This window comes from Salvelinus alpinus, chromosome 14 (genome assembly GCF_045679555.1).
Source record: "Salvelinus alpinus chromosome 14, SLU_Salpinus.1, whole genome shotgun sequence".
Lineage (NCBI taxonomy): Eukaryota > Metazoa > Chordata > Actinopteri > Salmoniformes > Salmonidae > Salvelinus > Salvelinus alpinus.
This window is the reverse complement of record NC_092099.1, coordinates 34,904,529-34,910,623: the sequence shown is the minus strand read 5'-3', so window position 1 is coordinate 34,910,623 and position 6,095 is coordinate 34,904,529.

The following is a 6,095-nucleotide window of genomic DNA, read 5'->3' as shown; positions in this document are numbered from 1 at the left end:
TTATTAATTTCATGAACCTTGTTTCTTAAGCTACATATGTTAATGTGGGCTATTTTGAGCACTTTTCTGGGATGCTTGCTTATTTTCATTGCTTTACTGGGAAGCTTAGCAGAAGTAGATATTCTCATGTTATTTATGTTAGTGCAGGGTGAGCTGCACACAGGGAACTTCCTACTAGGGTACACCGCCTCAGTGCTAACAGCATAAATCTGGTTCATAGACATATGATTGCTGCATACAATAGCTGTAGGATCAGCAGAGGCATTTAGGGCAGTTAGAGGGATATCAATTAGGTGACTTACATTGTGTCTACCACTGCCCCTGGTATAATGTACATTTGCTAAAGCATTATGATGACTCAGCGACACAATGGTAGGGATTAACTGAGCTGGGGTCATTGATAAGTCAGGTCTAGAATTTAGGGAATGATTTGTACCAAATACAGTGCTCTTAGTTTTAGAGATGTTCAGAACCAGTTTCTTACTGGCCACCCATTCCAAAATAGACTGCAACTTGATTAGCTGTGGTTTCTGGTGCGAATATGGTTGAATCATCACCATACATGGACCATTAAAGAAAACCCTTTGAGTTCTATTAGATAGATAGCTCTGAATCCACAATATGGCAGAGGTTGAAAAGCCATAATACATATGTTTTTTTCAGCAACAGGTTATGGTCAATAATATCAAACGCTGCAGTGAAATCTAACAGTACAGCTCCCACAATCTTCTTATCAATTTCTTTCAACCAATCATCAGTTATTTATGTCAATGCAGTACATGTTGAGTGCCCTTCTCTATAAGCATGCTGAAAGTCTGTTGTTCATTTGTTTACAGAGAAATAGCATTGTATTTGGTCAAACACAATTTTTTCCAACTGTTTGCTAAGAGCTGGCAGCAAGCTTATAGGTCTGCTGTTAGAACCAGTGAAGGCCGCTTTACCACTCTTGGGTAGCGGAATCACTTTAGCTTCCCTCCAGGCCTGAGGACAAAGACTTTCCTCTAGGCTCAGATTAAAGATATGACAGATAGGAGTGGCTATAGAGTCAGCAACCATCCTCAGTAGCTTTCCATCTAAGTTATCAATGCCAGGATGTTTGTCATTATTGATCGATAACAAAAAAAATCTGCTTTTTTTTCATTATTTGTTTTTTTATGCATGAATACGATGGCTCATTGTTAATTGTTGGCATTTCCTGCCTTATTTTGCCCACTTTGCCAATGAAGTAATCATTAAAATAATTGGCAACATCAAATGGTTTTGTGATGAATAAGCCATCTGATTCGATGAAAGATGGAGCTGAATTTGTCTTTCTGCCCATAATTTCATTTAAAGTACTCAAGTCTTTATATCAGTGATCTTGGCTTTATAATAGTTTATTCTCCTTTTTGTTGAGTTTAGACACATAATTTCTACATTTGTAGTAAGTCAGCCAGTCAGATGCGTAGCCAGACTTATTAGCCACTCCTTTTGTCCCATCTCTTTCAAACATACATTTTTTCATCTCCTCAATCCATAGAGCCTTAACAGTTCTAACAGTCAGTTTCTTAACAGGTGCATGTTTATCAATAATTGGAAGAAGCATTTTCATAAATGAATCAAGTGTAGCGTCTGGATGCTCCTTATTAGTCACAGCAGACCAACAAATATTTTTAACATCATCCACATATGAGTCACAGCAAAATCTTTTGTATTATCTGTTATACACTATTTTAGGCCCAGCTTTAGGAACTTTGGATTTCCAGGATATAGCCACTATATTGTGATCACTGCATCCAATGGCATGGATACAGCTTTAGAACAAAGTTCTACAGTATTAGTAAAAATGTGATCGATACATGTGGATGATCTTGTTCCTGTAGTGTTTGTAAACACCCTGGTAAATGTATTAATAACCTGAACCAGATTACAGGCTCTGGTTACAGTGAGAAGCTTACTTTTGAAGCAGACAGCTTGATGAAAACCAGTCAATATTCAGGTCCCCAAGAAAGTAGACCTCTCTGTTTACATCACATACAATATCAAGCATTTCACACATATTATTTAGATACTGACTATTAGCACTTGGTGGCCTATAGCAACACCCCAAAAGAAAAGGCTTTAGATGTGCCAAGTTAACCTACAACCAAAACACTTCAATAACACTTGACATAAGGTCTTCTCTAAGCATTACAGGGATATGGCTCTGAATATATACAGCAACACGTCCCTCATAAGCATTTCTATCTTTTCTATGAATCTTATATCCTTGAATTGCTACGGCTGTATCATCAAATGAATTATCGGAGTCTCAGAAATTGCTAATATATGAATGTTATTTGATGTTTGCTCATTTTTGATTTCATGAACCTTATATCGAAGGCTACATATATTAATACGGGGTATTTTCAGCCCTTTCCTGTGTAGCTTATCAGAGATAGACATAACATGGAAAAGATCAAACAAAGCAAGATACCAAAAAATATATTCAGCAGTCCATTAATCAATTGATGTATGTGTGTGCTGTGGGGTTGAAGCTACGAACCCATAGGCTTGGCTCTCTCATCCCTTCCAGGCTTCTGTCATAGTGGATGTAAGCAATGTACCCACGCGCTCTGGCAGCTTTCATGGCTGGGATGAGTTCTTTCCTCTTCTGGTGCACAGCTTCAGGATAGTCCTCGTTGATAAAGATATTGTAACAATGTGCGCTGAAGCAAGTCGGGAAGCAAGTTCAGGGAGTGAGTGTTTTAATAAAATAAATGGAACATAATACAAAACAAGAAACACTAACAGCACACAGACATGAAACAGAAACAATGACGCCTGGGGAAGGAACCGAAGGGAGTGACATATATAGGAAAGGTAATCAGGGAAGTGATGGAGTCCAGGTGAGTCTGACGAAGTGCAGGTGTGCGTAACGATGGTGACAGGTGTGCGCCATAACGAGCAGCCTGGTGACCTAGAGGCCGGAGAGGGAGCACACCTGACAGTACCCCTCCCCGACGCGCGGCTCCAGCCGCAGGACGCCGACCAAAATGACGATCCCAGGGATCAGGAGCGGAACCTGTCAGTCTGGCTGAGAAGTGGGAGCATGGCGACCTAGAGCGCCGGAGAGAGCCTACATATGTGATGCTCCCCCCTCCCTGGCGCATTCAGCTCCAGCCGCAGGGCGCCAACCAAAGGGACGATCCAGGGGATCAGGAGCGGACCAGTCACCCCGGCTGATGCGTGGGAACCTGTCGCCAGCTGGGGCGCAGGAACCTGACAGACCGGCTGAGGCATGCGAGCCTGTAGCGGCTCCCGGACCGACGTCATTCCCACCGGAAAAAAAAAAAAAAAACTATCCCTGATGCTTCCCTTAGGTGAGGCGTCATTCTGTAACAATGTGCGCTGAGAGTCGGGAAGCAAGTTCAGGGAGTGAGTGTTTTAATAAAATAAACGGAACATAATACAAAACAAGAAACACTAACAGCACACAGACATGAAACAGAAACAATGACGCCTGGGGAAGGAACCGAAGGGAGTGACATATATAGGAAAGGTAATCAGGGAAGTGATGGAGTCCAGGTGAGTCTGACGATGCGCAGGTGCGGGTAACGATGGTGACAGGTGTGCACCATAACGAGCAGCCTGGTGACCTAGAGGCCGGAGAGGGAGCACACGTGACAGATATACGTTCCTCTCAAGTTCTTGGCTCTTTCCACAACAGCTACCTTGTTCTTGAACCTCAGGAACTTGACCACTATCGCCCTGGGCCTGTCACCTGGGCCGGTGGTGGGTTTTCCAGTCCTGTGGGCGCGTTCCATCTCAATCTTCCTGTGGTCCATCTTCAATTTCTCAGAGATCATTTCCCTCACTTTGTCTTTAGACTCTGTCCAGGTCTCATGTGGAGTTTCTGCAATTCCGTCCACAACCATGTTGTTCCACCTTGATTGTCCCTCGAGTCTGATTTATCCATCATTGTTATCATGGATTCACACACAGAACTGATGTCCTCTCTCAATGACTTACAGATTGCTGTCATCTTGCCGTTCTCCTGTTTCAACTCGAGCTGACCCTGGGAAAACTGCAAACTGTTCATCAGGTCAAGGACCTCTCTGGTCAGGTTGCCCATTCTTTTATTAGTTGAATCCACCAGTATTTGGACAAAACACTTGAAGCTATTTTCTTGTTGTTGTAACAACTGCTTGTAGAACTATTTTTGTTTGTTCACCTGTGATAGAGAGACACTGTCACGTTGTATAAATGATTTTAAACAGGCGCAGGAATACGTAATAGGGGGTTTTAATACTCCTCCCAAAAATACAACATGCCATGAAAAGGCACGGGACAATGCTAAAAAAAAACACGTATATAAAAACACAGGGATGTAACCCAAACAAAAGAGCGTGGTTAAACCTCTAATAAATACACGGGATGAAACCCGTAATAACAATACACGGGACAAAACCCGTAATAACAAGTGCACAACACCAGCAGCGGGACGACATCGGCCTTGAGGACGACCACAAGGACGCGGTACGGGTCGGTCAGGGCCAGTTGCAGCTGCCGAAGTAGCGGCGGTGTCGGACGGACCAGTTGCAGCTGCCGAAGTTGCGACGGCGTCGGACGTGCCAGTTGCAGCGGCGTCGGACGTGCCAGTTGCAGCTGCCGAAGTTGCGACGGCGTCGGACGTGCCAGTTGCAGCGGCGTCGGACGTGCCAGTTGCAGCTGCCGAAGTTGTGGCGGATGGGCCAGTTGTAGCTGCCGAAGTTGCGACGGCATCGGATGTGCTGTTCCCGCTTGCTCCATTTAGGGTCGGTTATTCTGTCACGTTGTATAAATTATTGGAGACAGGTGCAGGAATACGTAATAGGTTTTAATACTTCCCCCAAAAATACAACATGCCATGAAAAGGCACGGGGACAAAGCCCAAAACAAATACCTATACAAAAACACAGGCATGTAACCCAAACAAAAGGGCGAGGTTAAACCTCTAATAAATACACGGGACGAGACCCATAATAACAATACACGGGAGGAGACCCGTAATAACAAGTGCACAACAACAGATGGGACGAGACCCATAATAACGAGTACACAATACACGCAGCACGAAAGCCGAAACAACAAAGCACAGGTACTCACAAGACCAACGGACATGGGAACAATAACCCACAAGACAATGGTGAACAGAGGGCACATATATACAATTACTAATTAGGGGAAATGGGATCCAGGTGTGCGTAATGAAACAGTTCAGTGACGCCTAGAGCCGGTGACGTAGACCTCCGGTCATGGTGCACTGAATGAGCAGCAGTACCGGGGGAATCCGTGACAGACACCACTGTCCTCAATGGTACTCCCGTGGCTTTGGTCTTTGTTATGGTAGCTAGCAACGTAGGTTACGCTGTTACTACTCGCAGTTCCAGACAGGGCAGGTCTGGGACCTATTCGTTAACCAGAAGAGCAACTTGGCTGACACACATTTTTTTGTCACTCAGGTCCAATCGGTCTGGATGTCGTCGTGTCTGGGTCTGATTGTTCTCGGTTCCGTTCGGGTCTGGGTCCCCCTTTTTCTTAAATGATCAGGTCCATTCTGGTCCAGTTCTGTTTGTCCTCAGGTCCAGGTCCAACTTTTTGGACCCGAAAATACCTCCATGGGCCATTTCACATATCCACTTTCGGGTGGCAAAGGGAGAATCATCTTTGTTGTGTGGCATCATTGGTTACAGTTAGGATTAAACTGAGCTGACATTGAGGACTAAGGATTTGAGGTAATTGGGTGAGTCATGTGTCACACAGTCCAGCTGTAATGGCCCCAGGAAAGAACACAGACAGAGGTGGAGACAGAACACACTAATGTGATGTTAACTTCTGACTCAGTAATTTGATTGTTTTTTTTAAGGTCGTTTGTCATGAAGCTGTTTGTGTGATTTAAAAAACAACATTCATACAGTATGTATTTTACCATGGTGCTGCTATCGAGAAAATGTGTGGTTTTGGCAAAGGCTGCTTTATCTTTTTTTGTATCAAATAGAAGAAAGGTATTATGAAGTTATCCCATTTATGTTCCATCTTGCCTGAGACACAGTTCTCCCAACTTGGATCCAGAAGCTAAGATGAGCTGTGCTGTG